Source organism: Megalobrama amblycephala, linkage group LG1 (assembly GCF_018812025.1).
Source record: "Megalobrama amblycephala isolate DHTTF-2021 linkage group LG1, ASM1881202v1, whole genome shotgun sequence".
NCBI lineage: Eukaryota > Metazoa > Chordata > Actinopteri > Cypriniformes > Xenocyprididae > Megalobrama > Megalobrama amblycephala.
Genome location: NC_063044.1, coordinates 9,518,020 through 9,535,392, shown reverse-complemented (window position 1 = coordinate 9,535,392; position 17,373 = coordinate 9,518,020). Strand labels below are relative to the sequence as shown.

The following is a 17,373-nucleotide window of genomic DNA, read 5'->3' as shown; positions in this document are numbered from 1 at the left end:
CAAAAGATTGGCAAAAATCTTACACTAAACCATGTCAAATTATCCATGTTATCCTCATGAATGAAAGTTAGAAATGTGGGTCTTTTATAAAGTGAATTTTACATAAAAAGCTGTATAAAAACCTACTCAAAAACTGCACAAATATGTAAACTGACATTGCCCGTAATGATTACTGAGATGGCACAATAGGACGGGACTAAAATCACTGAGAAGATCTGGTAATAATTACTTTACCCCACCTCTCCATGTAAAACTAGGCTTCAGTCTGAGTGCTCTGATCAGATTTTGCGTGGTTTATTTGATCAGATTAGTCAACTAAACTTTGGAATTTTCAGAATGCTTTTAGCCTGCTGAACTGTGTTTGTAAATCACGGATCGGCTCCGGCCGGTCCAAGAGAGACAGGCACTTTGGCATTTTTGCGGCCCATGTCAGAAATTAAACAGATTTCCTAGATCTTTCAAAAGGATCACCCCCCTTGTGGAATAAGGACCACGTGGGCCCAGACAGACCAACCAAATTGCATTGAAGACTGTAGGTGTAAAATATAACCGCTGTTGTATTTCAAATTGCATATATCCCTACTGTATAAGCTTAGCTAGGATTGTAGTTGTGCTAGTGTTAGTTTTAATGATGGAAACTCCTGTAAACTATGAACTTTTTTATATGCTTTTCTTACATGGCAAGTTTAGTCTCGTTATAAAGCTCTCTGTAAAATGCATCGTTCTATTTTTTTAATGGTACTGTGAAGAAAGTACAATCCGGTCTGATACCTCATAAATTATGAAAATCAAGCCACAAGACAAGACAAAGGAAGTTTTGCCTGGAAACAGGGCACCCTGACCATTTGTTGCTTCAATAAAAGACAAGCACAAACAGTTGTGTTTTGCTCTCGATTGTCCTTAAATTATCCATCGCCTTCTCTCATGCACGTCTCTCTCGGCCGTCTCAGTATCCGTGCTTCATATTGTTTGTCATTCAATGTTGATGTAAAAAAAAAACAGATAATAGTAATTATTATTAAAAGAAGATAATACTACTAGTAGTAGTAGTAGTAGCGCTGCTTCTGGTCAAGAGTATGAGCAAAGAATAAACTCTTTGGTATGAGTTAATGCAGCTCCGTTTATCATATCAGATACATTTGCAGGGTGTCCGCGGGGTCTTAAAAAGTTGATAAATCCATTTTGGGAAAATTAAGGCCCTTAAAAGGTATTAAAAAGTCTTAATCACGATTTTATGAGGTATTCAATTTTGTTAAAGCTTTGTCAAAAGAGTTTGACTCCAAAAAGTATTCATATTTATTTTCATCCCCATAATAACTATTAAAAAAAAAAAAAAACGCCATTCTCGGTCAGTGAGATCAACTCAGGGCGCGCGCAATAAAGCAGAGGTTATCTGGTGTCTCAATACTGCGATGAATCACCACTCACTGAACTCAAACAAAGCAATTTCTTATATTTTCCAAGTTAATGTTTCCGGATTCTGACAAAGCTAAGACATTCACCTGTGGCAAGGACAAAACCGGTTACATCATGAGATTGTTAATGTATATTTTAATAAACCTTGCCTTAATTTATTCTTTTGAGCTTTGTTTCTTCCAAGCTTATCCGAGCTGTGGTTGTATGGTTGTGCTCTATAGATTTATTTGCAAACTACAACTGTTTATTAAGTTAAAGGTTTGTTGCTGATTAGAACTTGAAGTGCGATGAGGTCTTAAAATATTTTGAGAAGGTCTTGAAATTAACTTCAGGATTCCTGCATATACCCTGATTTGAGTGTGTTGAAAATGATGTTATAACGTTACTCTGTGCGTTCGCTCAGCAGCTGCTGTGAGACAATTTGAGACACACTGCAAGATAGATCGATTTTAGAATATCATATTAAATGCTGGATGGCTTGTGTTGATAAATGGCATGCAATTAATTTTAAAACTTATTGTATGATGAGAAAATGCTGTATTACTGTTACTAAAAATAAAGCTGCATCTGATTATGCTATGTTAGCTACTTCACAAAATAGTGTTTTTCTCTGAGGCATGGTAAAGCATGGTACTCACAAAACATCAAGAATATTAGATTTAAACAATAAGACTAAACATGTTGAGCTATTTAACACCAAATCGTTTTCTGCCTATGAATATATAAAAAGTTGTTCCCTTGTCTATTAAAACATGTGATTTATCAAAGCGTCTTTGATGTTTCCATGGTTTCTACAAAATAAAACCGGAAACCGAGGGTAACGCGGGTATGACGCCATTGACAGGCGACTCCTCACACGTCCCGGAGCCTTGGTTAAGATTGCAATTTTGTCACGATTTACAAATAGTTGGAAACATTTGGGATATTGTAAGTACTCAAATGAACAAAATATATAACACTGGCCTAGTGGTTTTTGTATATTTTACTGCAAAAATGTTACATATTGCACCTTTAGCCCTTCACAGATTCGAAAGGTGTTACATCTATGTGACCATAAATGTCTGAGTAGCCTATTTTAGAGTTGTTTCCACTTTTATAAGAAAATTCAAGTGATCGCGCCGGCGCCTCGCGTACACACAACATGTATCAGTTTTAGTACCTTGACATCGCAACCTGTTAATTGTAAAAATAACATACATTCAACCAAATATATAAAAAGTTATAGTAGTATGTGTACAATAAAAGTGTTTAAATAATATAGTTTAGCCTCCAAATCGTGAATATGGAAACATTTGGATTTATGCCAAATTATAGATTATAACACCGGTTTCTGTTTCAGTTTAGCTTTAAATTAATTAGTTTAGGCTTAACGTTTATATATTATTTTTTTCATAATTAAAATAGTAGTGGTGCCCCCCAAATATACAAATATACCTGTGTGACTTACGACTGGTTTTGTGGTCCAGGATCAGATTTAATGGAAGCACTGAATTTAAAGTGATGTAGTTACACATTACTTCATTTACTCTCTATAGTAATGAGTTAATAATGCTTAATTACAAGTAACCAAACCCTAACTCTAGCTCTACAGTAAGTCCACTTGAGTGAATGAACTGACTGAGTGCATTCAGACACTTCTCTGTAAAATTATACTTCTGTATATTCTCTATTTCTGTAGAGCTGGACATTTTAATAATGATCAAATGACTGAGTTCAGCTGTGAGAATAAAACCAACCTGTTTGTGCCTCAGTATCTTCATGTTTCACTCTGAATGTTTCTTCTTCAATCTTCACGTCTTCAGTCTCATCTTTAATAATTATCTTCTTATCTTCACTTTCCTCTTTAATAGACTCCATCTTTAGATATTCAGTCTCCTCTTTAATAAACTCCATCTTCATGTCTTCAGTCTCCTCTTTTTTAAACGCCATCTTTAAGAAGAGAATAATTAACATTTTATTGGTCTAATGACCTGGTTAGACAAAAAATATCTAAAAAACTAACGCTGCAAATTAATAAACTTCATATTTAGGCATTTATGACTGATGAAAACAGGATTAGTTAGTTTGTTAGTGTTTGTTGTTCTCGTTCATGTTCACTGTTTGAGCAGCACGTGTCGTGATTCACTGAATCATTTATCAAAGTGTTTGATTCAATTGACTCGGAGTTGAAAAGTTCAGTTTTTCCATCATGACTCTCCAGAGACTGAACTCGTGTTCATGGTAAACTGATTTATGATATATATAGAGAAATGAGACGCAGGTTTACTGTTTCTCATCAGTGGATGAGTTTTACTCACACACTATCCTTCATTACACTATAGAATCACAATGTTACATTAGATAGTAAATAAACTCATTTCAAATCGTTTGTAAAAAATATTAAAACCTTGAACTGTTTCTATCGAATAAATCAGCTTAAATTCTTAAAACAAACCTTTCTTCAGCAGAATCACAGCAGATGCAGGAGCGCGGCGCAGTCTTATGACGTCATATCGTCACTCCAAAATAAAAGTCCTGTTCAGACGCTGCATTGTCTACAATCACAGAAGTGCATTGAGTGTTTTACCAGTTAATCTTTGTATTAAAATTAAAACAGTGAGAAATATGATACAAACAATCATGGTAAAAAGGTTGTATGAGTTCATAAAGCAGAGTTCATTCATGTGTCCGAATTGAAACACATTAAAGGTCAAAGTCATATATATTCAATTCAATTCACATTTATTTGTATAGTGCTTTTCACAATACATATTGTTTCAAAGCAGCTTTACAGAGAATGCATGTCAACATTACAATATTAGAAGAATGCAGTTAGCAAATGTAATAATTTAGGCAATTAATTTACAAACACTGTTAGCAGTTTAACTGAAGGTAGAAGCAATGAGCTCCTGGAAAAATGAATTACATATTAATAATAATTAGGATAGAAAGGATATATAGAAAAGAAAGGATATATAGAAATTTGGGAATGTGCATGTTGATCCAGATGATAGCGTCTTCTGAAGTCCTCGCAGGAGTTAGCGCCGTCTCTTCACAGGTGCATTATGATGCATTATGCTTGGCTAAAGAGATGCGTCTTTAATCTAGATTTAAACTGGGTGAGCGAGTCTGAGCCCCGAACATTATCAGGAAGGCTATTCCAGAGTTTAGGAGCCAAATGTGAAAATGCTCTCCCTCCTTTAGTGGACTTAGATATCCTAGGTACAACCAGAAGTCCAGAGTTTTGTGATCTTAAAGAGCGTGAAGGATTGTAGGGCGATAGAAGATCACTTAAGTAGACAGGAGCTAAACTATTTAGAGCCTTATAGGTCATTAGCAATACTTTATAATCGATACAGAACTTAATGGGTAACCAGTGTAGAGATGATAAAATTAGTATTATATGATCATATTTTTTTGACCTGGTAAGAACTCTAGCAGCTGCATTTTGGACTAATTGTAGCTTGTTAGATACACATCCGAAATCTCACCTTGTTCGATTAAGACATAACCTAATGTGTTTATGAGATTACTTGCTGAGAGGGGTATTTTGACTGACATAATGCGTGTATGTGACCATCCAAGTGCACTGAGGCATGAAAGAGAAATCAATTTGGAGTTCACTAACTATCTGAAATGCACCTCTCTCTCTCTGTGTGTGCGCAAGCTTTCTATGTGCGTCTGTGCGCACCGATAACAGTGTGGCGTGTGATACCGAATTAAATCCTCTTCTGCCTCTTCTATTGCGTTAAACTTTGATTGATCCATTGATCCGCGAATCACATGCATGCCGAACCGTGGGGCTTGGTCCGTACGGATCAACAACAGTCCGTTTAACCACTAATAGATAGATAGATGTCAGAGCTTCAATCACCACTGTATATCCAGAATTATGACTGCTGGCCTCGTATTTGGATCACAGATTTGATCATTTCTGAATACATAAATTAATGCACTGCAGTTTTATGCACTGTATTTTGAAGAGTTTTAGGTCACCATTCACTGGCATTGTATGAACACACAGAGCTAGGATAACATTCTGCAGAAAAAGAGTGAATATACAATGAGAACATTTTCTTTACTGTTCCTGTCTGCTTTGACATGAGCTTGCCCAATTGCATTTGAAGACATATGTGGCCCTGGACCACAAAACCAGTCATGAAAGCTGACTAAAGCACTCCATTGATGGTTTGTTAGGATTGGTCAATATTTGGCCGAGATACAAATATTTGAAAATCTGGAATCTGAGGATGCAGAAAAGTTGTCCAAATGAAGTCTTTAGCAATGCATATCCACTCACAGAAATACATTTTTAATATATTTATGGTAGGAAATTTACAAAATATCTTCATGGAACATGATCTTTAATTAATATCCTAATGATTTTTGGCCTAAAAGAAAAATAGATAATTTTGACCCATACAAAGTAGTGGGACTGCTAGTTGTGTTCCTGGTTAATTTGTAAATGCAACATGGTCAGTCTTTGTGTATTTTACCTAAGATCACCCACCTGTTTGTTTCAACATATACAGCTTACAGTTTAGTGAAGCAACAATCACAAAACACTGATAATGCATTATAATTGTTGTACACATGCACACCATTGTTGGTTGAGAAAACTCAGAGCTGCTGGCAGAGGCAGCCTTGGTGTTGACTGCAGGCTCCACTAGTTTCTAAAAGACCTGGAAATGTTTGTATGAGGCAAACCTAAGAATATACAGTAATAACGCCATCTTGTGCACCTAGTCCATTGTTTTAGCTGTTTCATACACTTTGACATTAATATGCACAAATATAAATTGAACACTAGGCTTACCCATTTTGTAAAAATATAAGTTCTAAAAAATCTCAATAATCTAAAAGTTAAATAATCTAATGAATTGCTACATCATTTGAATTTAATATATTGTTCTAATTTAACAAATGAAAACTAATTTCAATTTAGGTCTACAAGTTTTTGAAATAAAGCACATTTAATAAAACAAGTTTTTTTAAACTAACCTACACCATACAATCAAAACACTTGCAGTTAAGTACACTTCTGTGAAATTATGGACAAAGAAACAGATATGAATTTTGATTTCATTTATTAGCATCCATGAACAAAAAATAGCCTTTTGAATCCAGCAAACAATCAAGATATAGAAACAAGTTTAGTCAAATTTAAACAAACTCAAATACATCTTATATCAAAGCATTACAAGTAAAAGCAAGTACGATTTAGTTTATATTTAGTTAAACTTTAGCTTACTTTTTTTCAGAACACTCGACTTTCATCATTGCAACGACGGAGTCGTCTTGCATTTGAAATGTATGAGACTCTGAGTCAAGAAAGTGTTCTTTGACATCTTTAGAATCTTGTAATAGATGCATCACGCCTTCGGATTCAACATACCTCTTTAAGACCGAATTGGACACAGTGACCTTTCGCTCTTCGGCGCCTGTGAAGACGCAGAAACTGGCTGATGCAGTTGGTTCGTAAGTAGACAAGCATGTTGCATCTCTCGCAGCGATGGTTCTTGGACTTGTCTTTAAAGCTCTGTTGCCAACATTTGCAATGACCACATCGCCGCAAGATCTTTACTTTGACCCTTTTCACCGTCCCGGACAGGGCATCAACGCGATGTTCGACTAGGATGAGTGCTCTCGAGCCTTCCAAAGCAGCCACTTCTTGCACCTCACTCTGCCTGGTGGTGGTGACGTAAACATCGCCCCTGAACTCTCTGGTAAAGAGATTTGAGAGCCTGTACGTCTTACCCAGTTGAATGGCACCGATATGGGTATCCCACAATTGTGCTTTAATTTTTCCAGTTGCATCTTCCAGATAGCACGTCTGTGTTTCTAAAATGTTTCCGTAATAAGACACAGATTCTGGAGTTGCATTTACGAACGCAGCACATGCTACCAAGACGCCAACCTGTATAAAGCACAGGTTGTATAAAGTATATGTATAAAGCACAAAAGAGTCCATTAGGTTGTTGCCATTGAACGATTCACTGAAAGTACCAAAAAAAAAAGATATATATAAAAAACAAAGCTTACCGGATTCTTTGAGCCCATTTGAAGAATTTCAGCCACAGTTTTCGGGGATCTCGATGGTGGTTCTTTTCGTGGGAAATCAACCTTTTCCACAACCAGGACGTCTGTGTATCGGTTGCACCGGACATCGTAGCCTTCACCTCCTCGAGCTATTAGTGGGGGCGAGAGAGATTACGTAGTAATTGTAATAGTAAATACAAAATTTGTAATACAAAAAAATTGTTTAAAAAGATCCACATAATTACCCATGGGTTTGTAGACTTTCGTCAGTTTCACTGCTAGTTGGCAGTTCTGTGCTTGAACAAAATGAACTCTTTTGTCAGGTGAAAACACCACTACTTCATGGTAATCTTCACGATCTACCTGTATAACTGCCCCACTCAGCAAAAGTACTCCGCGGCGGATCGGCCGTGGAGGTAACGCGGCTTCCGGAACGAATCCGCGAAACGGACCCGTATCGGCATCCACTTGCGTGCAATGACAGATCCGCAACGAAGGCGGATCGCAGACCCCCCGTGGCGCCGCGCTGCATCCGCGATTAAAACCTTACCCCCACAACAGACTCATAAAAATCCTGGCTCATCTAGCCTGGGTCCGTTTTGGACCCGTTTCTCATTTTCAAAATCCCTTCTGTTCTTGCTGTAGGATAAAATAGGATAAAACTAAAACTATCACTAGGCCTAGGCCAGTGGTTCTCAAACTGGGGGTCGCGACCCCCCGATGATTTCAAGGGGTCGCGAGTTGGTTTGAAAAAATTCTGTATTTTCTGATTACAAAAAATATTTTTCAATACTAAAAAATTAAGATTACAAATAAATATTTTTTGATTTCTAAAGACAGAATTGATTAGAAGGTTTTTTTTTTTAAATTTAAATAATATTTCGTGACTCTAAGATATGACGTCACCGTGCGGCGACTGATCGCTAGTTATCAATACTGCACGCGAAAAACTGCAACTGCAAGAATGGATAAATTTGTTTCATTCACTGAAACTAGGACTATCTCCCCACAAAACTGGAAGATGCTTTGCTGGAGCTGTCCAGTGATCGGACATTAAAAACTTTATTTTCCAGTTCCACACTGCCTGAATTTTGGATCGCAGTAGCAGAAGAATACAGAGTTATCCGTACGTGTGGCAATGGATGTACTGCTCCGTTTGGCTCTACTTATTTGTGCGAGCAGACTTTTTCCGCTGTTACATACATGAAAAATAAATACAGATTACGTCTTGATGTTGAGGATGATCTGCGAGTAGCCGTATCCAACATCAGGCCACAGATTACGCTTTTGTGCACCGAAAAACAAGTGCACCCATCCCACTGAAAGGTAAGCCTAAATACAGTAATTATTATGGAAGTTTGTTTCCGCCACGTAAGAAAATATTTGAAAAGATAATTGCGATTTTTTTATCTAAAAATTGCAAGTTTACATCTCGCTATTCTGACTTGTTTTCTCATAATTGTGAAATATAAACTTGCAGTGCGAGTTAAGTTATAAATGATATAAAGTCGCAATTACCTTTTTTATTTTTTATTCTGTGGTGGAAACAAGCTTCCATAGGAAGTGGATGTGGATTTAAAACAACTTTTTTTTGTTTATTGTTTGTGTATTCTGACTTGGGTAAAGTTGGTTTTATATTCGCACATTCGGACATCCGTATTCAATATCCTTGTTAATCACACTACATTGGACATTCAGTGGACATTCACAAGTAAATATGCCATTAAAACAATACTTGCCTATTTTGATCGACTGTGAAAAATGTTGTAAGTTGACAATCGTTGGTTGTCAATATCATGTCGCTGCTTAAAATTTGCAAACATTAATTTATTGCACATTTATTGGAAAGTCTGAATTTATCAGAAGTCCGAATGTGCGAATATAAAACCAACTTTACCGAAGTTGTATTCTGTGGGTCGCGAGTTCTCGTCGATGTTAGTTTAGGGGTCGCTGGCTAAAAAGTTTGAGAACCACTGGCCTAGGCTACTACAGCAATATAAGGCCTAAGCTTAAATCTGCATTGCCTTGTATTTTTAACCTAACAATATTATAAATAGGCCTAACAGAAAAGGTTCAAGTCAACACCTCAATTTAACTATACAAAAGTAATCACTACTCAATGGAAATATAAAATTGATATTGATATTTATGTTAAGTTATAGCCTATTCTGTTTTTGTTAAGTAGCCTACGTTGGCGAGGCTACTCTACATTAATTTTGTGGTCAAAACCTAATTTAGTGCTTTATAGGCCTAGATCGATACAAACATAAAATATTTTATTGATTAGGCTACACCGTCAATGAAATGCTGCGCAATGCACAGCTAAAATATCAGAAAATGATTAACTGGCAAACGACAAGAAGTTCAATGAAAAGGTGTTTATTTTTCCATTTGTGTGGATGGAGGCGGGACACGTCATGGAGATAGAAAAAAAAAAGAGTTGAGGACACCTTAAGCTTTTTAAAAATCTAACCCTATATAACAACAAACTGCCAAAACTAGGGAGAAACGCGGAAGAACATTTAAACTAAGGATATTTTCAGTACATTTACGAGCACTAGAGTCTCTGAACAAATGACACACGTAAGTTTAACACAGAAAGAATAAAGCAGTTAAATTTTTGCCCATTCTTCTTTGAATTGTCAGTCTATTTATTAACTCACATCATCTTCTGTGTAGCAGAATAACCCATCGTGTCATCGCGGTCGTGATCAGACGTACAGTTCAGTGTCCTTTGCATAACATTACATTTCATTTGAAGAAGACGTGATGAAATATGTGCGCATACACGCTGCTGGTTCATGTTTAGAGCACTAGAGTATATGAAATAGGTCCCATAAAAAACTTAAACACGCTTATATGATCCATGTGGAGAACGTTGTTAATCTCATCACGGCACTCATAAATAACAAGTGTACAGCCGATGCACACACAACGTCTATCCGAATTCACTCACTCGTTTTCATTCACTCTTTCAAGTGAGCAATATAAGTGGATAACGTAACGAATAGCAAATGAGGCTTTAGGCTGTGATGTGATCTCAGCTGTGCTCTCACTACAGTGCAACAGTGAAACGGGACGCTCTCAAACAGTGACGGGCTGCACCGCGTTCCGAACGTTGGTTAAGAGACACATACCGGTATTACGGTATCATCAAAATTCATATCATAACAAAAATAAATACCGGTGTTCGGTATGAACCGATATACCGCCCAGCACTACTCTTAACAGGTGGATAAACTATTTCTGACATTTGAGCAGTGGGTAAACTCCATTTACTTACGTTTATTCTCCACTATAGCCCTGGTTAACATTGAGTCATTTAGCAGATGCTTTTATCCAAAGTGACTTAACATTCAAGCTACATGATGCAGCAGAGACCATAGTGTTAGGTTAAAGGGATTTCTGCTGTACAGCCTTTACTACAATTCACTGCCATGCATCTTTTCCCACAAGACAAAGGCCAATTCAGTGTCTGTTCTGAGGTGAAGATGGAAATCGATGTGGAAAGCCTTTGTGGGAGAGGAACATATCATACGGCTTTGGAAACCCATTCTTGTACCTGTTGCACATTCTCATATCATGGTATATGTCCCTGCCTTATTTTAGCATGACAGTTGTTTGGCATGACCACTAGCTTCATTGTAATGGTACTGTAACGGTAATAATTAATACATCAAAAATATCAAATTTATAATGGCAATTACTTGGCAAATACATCACATTGAAAATAGCTTGGCAGATTCTTCAGAATACAGTATTGTTTAGAAATTAACATCCAGTTAAGCACAAAACATTTGACCACACAAAAAAATCAGCTTGTCATTTGATCCAAACATTTCAAACAAGGTATTCAGCACCCAGTCCTGCATTTGTTTTCTTTCATTTTCTTGCATTTTTTTGGGTTGTCTCTTTCTTGTTTTAAACCCTTCTGAATTTGTGCAGGTTTTCTTGGAAACTGATGACTTTTCAGTCTTTTTTCTGTTTTTTTTTGCATCGCATGGGATGTGAAGAGAGGCTGTATCTTCCTTGAAGTGTCATTTGTACAATGCCTTTTTGACAAAAGACCTATGTCTTCTTGTTGCACGTTAACATACAGATCATTAATTTGCCTTTTGATGTTCTCTGGAACCGTCTGCCATCTTTTCACAATTTCAAGAACGTCTTCTAGTTTCTGGAAGTCCAAATTTGTGTCTTGTTTCTCAATAAACATATCGGCATTGTCACTTTCATTCACAGAACTCAGGTGCTCTTCGGTCATTTCTGACCAAAAAATTTTCTGTTTTAAAATTTTAAAAATCGCTGCTTCATTGGAACGTTACGAAACTCGGTGACTTTATCGGCATTTGGGGTGTGAACACACAAAAAAATTGATGACATGATTCGAGCATGTTAAGTGGTCGTAAAAAAAATAGTAACACTGGTGTTCTTCGGTCAAAAATGACCGGCCACAGAGAATGAATGGGAAATTTACAAAAACACAAAATTTTCATGAATTTTTGTCTGTACAATCTACAAATCGGCCACGATTCTGAAAAAAGTACACAGCAGTAAAGGGGTGACACTCTAGAACATCAAGAGTGTGATTTAGACACACCCACTCACACACGAGCACACACACACACACACACACACACACACACACCCCATAAATCACTGTCTGTAACAGAGCAAAGTTTTCATAATATGTGAAATCCATTCAATAATTCAGTAATAATGCAGGAAAAGCTCACAGCAGTGGAGGAGTGACACTCTAAAGCAGGGGTACTCAACAGGCGGCCCGTCAGCATTAAATTTGTGGCCCGCATCATGCTACATATAAATGTATTTTTATTATAATTTGCGTTCAAAATTAGCGTGAATATTACTTCGTTTTTTTACACGTACACTAGGGTAGGCGTACAGTGCACCTGACGCTGTAATCATCAGCAGAGAACGCGTATAGTGTACGCGCGCAGCACAGATTTTCTAACCGCAAAGAACAATATAAACTGAAGGCACTTTGCACGCGCGCACTTGAATAGTTTTTGCACTAATTTAGTTTGTCCACAAGGTGTCAGCACTGAAACGGGCTGTTGTTTCAGTCTGAAAAGAAACGGAGAGGACAGAACAAGAGTAATAAAAAACACAATAGCCGACCGTGTTGAGGGGATTAAAAGATACCAGCAACTCTAATTTTAATACAAAGACTTTTTATTATAACTATTTGAGCGAAAAAGACTAGACAAGCATGAATCTCTCTTGTGCGCATGTGTCGAGCACTTGTGTTCGTGAACGCCATCAAAGGCTCGAGACTGTGCGCGCAAGTAAAAAAACAAAGTAACCTTATTTTTCCATGATGAAATGCAGTTGACATTCCTCAAACTTTGCAGTGTGTAAGTTGCCGAGCAGCATGAAAAACAAACCTTTTATTCTTAATGTCAATGTGTTATAAACAGAAAGCAAAGCAGCCGCAACCCATTACAGATCTGTCATCACATCGAGCTCACGGAGAATCTTATTTATCATGTTTACAACGTTGGTTATAGTTCGATAATTCATGAGATTGTGATTGGACATTAAAAAAAAGAAAAATAAAGATTTTTGGATTTTTGGAAATTAAAATTTGGGTAATAATACAAATAATAAAACATTTATTCTCTGAGTATAAATAGGTGCTATAAAAAGTGTTAAAAAAGGTGCAATGGAGTATAAAAAGACTATAAAAAAGTGCAATGTTTTCGTCAGACGGACAAACTCTCATCAGCCAGTGAACAACAGCCAGACCTTAAATTTCTTGTGAAAACAATGCAGACATTTCAAATGAATAAGGATTTCTTTTCATCAAAAAGTGCAAAACACACACTGTCTCTCTCTCTTGCATATACACCCACACACACACACACACACACACACACACACACACACACACACACAGAGAGAGTAAGATCAAAGGCTGACAGTAAGATCAAAGGTTGATATTCAGATCAAAGGCTGAGATTCTGCCTTAGTAACCTCCAGTCCAATCCCAGCATCTGTAAATAAAAACAAAAACTTGATTGGGTATGAGTGGGTACTAGTGTTACTGCTTTGAGTCCCCATCCTCTCATTCTGCAAAATGACACGAAGATACACAGCTGTGGAGACACTTGAATACCTGCTCAGGTCAAGTGAGGAAGAAGATAATGCTGCCTCAGACGAAACAGAGGGTGATACCTCGGAAGAAGAGGATTTTACAGAGGCTGAGCCTTATATGGACTCAGAAGAGGAAGATGCAGAAGAGGAAAGCCCTGTTACATACACGTCAAAGAATGGAGAAATACTGTGGCAATCATCTCCGCCCTTACAAACACCGGGGAGAGCGCGGGCAGAGGAGATCCGCAGGAATACCGCTGGACCAACCAGGTACGCATGTACTCAAGTAGAGGACATTAGGTCAGCCTTTGAACTGTTTTTTACACATTTAAACATTATTCTGGAGATGACAAACATAGAGGGGAAAAGAGTGTATGGATCTGAATGTGATTGATGTTGTGCCTGAAGATTTGCAAGCATTTTTTGGCCTCCTCATACTCGCTGGGGTTTTTAAATCTAACCATGAGGCAACAAGGAGCTTATGGGACAGTGATTTTGGAAGATCAAATTTTTCGGGCCACCATGACATTGAAAATGTTTCACATGCTTTCAAGAATTGTCAGATTTGACGACAAAACGACAAGACATGCTAGAAGGCAAACTGACAAGCTGGCACCAGTAAGAGAAATCTGGGAAAAATGGGTGGAGAGACTGCCTCTGATGTACAATCCAGATGTAAATGTGACTGTGGATGAGTGCCTGGTCCCATTCAGGGGGCGATGTGCTTTTAAGCAATACATCCCGAGCAAGCCTGCAAAATATGGCCTCAAGATCTGGGCTGCCTGTGATGCGACAACAAGCTACTGCTGGAATACTGGTGCTGGTCATATAATTAGAATATCATGAAAAAGTTCATTCTTTTATTGTAAATTATTTTAAAAAATGAAACTTTCATATATTCTAGATTCCCTACATGTAAAGTAAAACATTTCAAAAGGTTTTTTTTTTTAAATTTGTTGATTAGAGCATACAGCTCATGAAAGTCCAAAATCCAGTATCTCAAAATATTAGAATATTTACATTTGGGTTTCATTAAATGACCATCCCTACAGTATAAATTCTGGGTATCTCTTGTTCTTTGAAACCACACTAATGGGGAAGACTGCTGACTTGGCAATGGTCCAGGAGACAATCATTGACACCCTCCACAAAGAGAGTAAGTCACAGATGGTCATTACTGAATGTGGTGGCTGTTTACAGAGTGATGGATCAAAGCATATTAAATGCAAAGTTGACTGGAAGGAAGAAATTGGGTAGGCAAAGGTGCACAAGCAACAGGGATGACCACAAGCTTGAGAATACTGTCAAGTAAAGCCGATTCAGACACTTGGGAAAGCTTCACAATGAGTCAAATGAAGCTGGAGTCAGAGCATCAAGAGCCACCACACTCAGACATCTTCAGGAAAAGGACTACCAAGCCACTTCTGAAACAGAAACAACATCAGAAGCATCTTACCTGGGCTAAGGAGAAAAAGAACTGGACAGTGAACAGTGGTCGAAAGTCCTCTTTTCAGATAAAAGTAAATTTTGCATTTCATGTTGAAATCATGGTCCCAGAGTCTGAAGGAAGACTGGAGAGGCACAGAAGTGCAAAGTCAATGCAGCCATCTTCCAGGAGATTTTGGAGCATTTTATGCTTCCATCTGCTGACAAGCTTTATGGAGATGCTGATTTCCTTTTCCAGCAGGACTTTAGCACCTGCCCACAGTGCAAAAACCACTTCCAAGTGGTTTGCTGACCATGATATTACTGTGTTTTATTGGCCAGCCAACATGCCTGACCCCTGAATCTATGGGATATTTTCAAGAGAAAGATGAGAAACAGTCGATCCAACAATATACAGATGATCTGAAGGCTCAATAGTGCCTCTGCAGTGCCACAGGCTGATCACTTCCATGCCACACTTCACTGATGCTGTAATTTGTGCTAGGAGCAAGTAATTTGCTGTAATATGTGCTGCCGACCAAGTATTGAGGGTACAAATGAACATACTTTAAAGAACTTGAACTTTTCTGTTTTGAAAATCCATTTTTTTGATTGATCTTAGGAAATATTCTAATATTTTGAGATACTGGATTTTGAACTTTCATGAGCTGTACGCTCTAATCATCAAAATTAAAAAAAAAAAAACTTTTGAAATGTTTTACTTTATATGTAGGGAATCTAGAATATATGAAAGTTTCATTTTTAAAAATAATTTACAATAAAAAAAATGAACTTTTTCATGATATTCTAATTATGTGACCAGCACCTGTATGCAGGTATATACAGGCAAACCTGCAGGAGGCCAGCCTGAAAGAAACCAGGACAAGCGAGTCGTTTTGGAAATGACACAAGGCCTACAAGGACATATTGTCACGTGTGACAATTTCTTCACCTCATATGCCCTTGGCACAGAGCTTCTCCAAAAAAAATTAAGAATGCTTGGAACAGTGTACGCCGTAACAAGCCGGAGCTTCCAAACTCCTTGACCAATCCCAAAGGCAGGGCTCGACATTCATCACTGTTTGCCTTCACGGAGTCGCACACAATTGTGTCATACTGTCCTAAAAAAACAAAAATGTGCTTCTCATGAGCACAGCCCACAAAGAGCCAACTATCAGTGAGAGAGAGGACAGGAAGCCTAGAATGATTGAGGATTACAACAAAACGAAAAGTGGAGTGGATGCTCTTGACAAGGTATTTGCTACTTTGTATTATTATTATTATTATTATTATTGTGATTGTTAACTTCTATTCTTAGCTAATTAGCATATAAAGTGAATTTAACTGTCACTTGATGAATGTATTTGTGTATGTTGTATGTGTTTATGATGAATGTTTTTGTATGTGTGTTTTGTATGTTGTATTCCAGAATGTTGCAACATATTCATGCAGGAGGAGGACAGCGCACTCTTTTATAACATGCTCGATGTGTCGGCCTACAATGCTTTCGTGGTGTGGAGGGAAATTAATCCCACATGGAAACAAACAGCTCCAAACTTCAAGAGGAGATATTTTCTGCAGGAGCTAGGGAGAGCGCTAGTGTCGCCATATGTAAAATCAAGGCAGCATGTCCCACGGACACCAGCCTCTCTGATTTATATGAGAAAAATGCAGAACGAAGATGAAGCAGATGGTCCATCCACAGCTGGCCCCTCCACTGCAGGCCCCTCCAGAGAAGGTCCCTCCACAGCAGACCGATCCAGGGCAGGTCCCTCCACGGCAGACCCTGCCATGACTCTCCCTTCCAGACCAGATCCCTTCGCGGCTCAGCCCTCAGGAGCAGGTCCCTCCATGGCAGACCCCTCTGAGGCTGGTGCTTCCTCAACCAAGAGGAAAAGATGCCAAAGATGTTTCCCGTGGGATGTCAAGACCTCTTTGGTTTGCAAGAGATGCAAAAATCCTGTTTGCAAAAGGCACGGGATTCTAATCTGTGACCTCTGCTACAATCCATAGTGTAGTTATATAGTATGTAGTATGTAGTAAGCATATTGTTATTATGGTAGTTATTATATATAGTTATAGTATGTAATTAGAAATATAGAATATATAAAATATAGTATAAATCTAAATGTTGTATATAGTTTGTATAGTTGTTTCTATTTTTCATTTACTGTAATTTGTTCATTTTTGCTGTTTACTATTTTGTTACTATTCACTGACTTACACAAAATTGACACATTAATTAAAAAAATGTTTACATAAAGTGTTATCATTGAATGAATTGCATTTTTTTTTTTTACAAATTCTGAATTAAAAAATGGGTAACAAATGCTTCCTTGCATTCTCTTTCTAACACAATGTTTAGGTTTGACTGTAATCATAATGCATAAACAAACACTT

At 37.6% G+C, this 17,373-nt stretch overlaps 1 protein-coding gene across 1 annotated transcript in view; it reads right to left on the bottom strand.

The window, feature by feature from the left end:
• Positions 1–17,373, bottom strand: part of LOC125280859 (gastrula zinc finger protein XlCGF57.1-like) — a 1,316,469-nt gene that overhangs the window by 373,420 nt on the left and 925,676 nt on the right. The gene's annotated exons all lie outside the window — the stretch shown is intronic.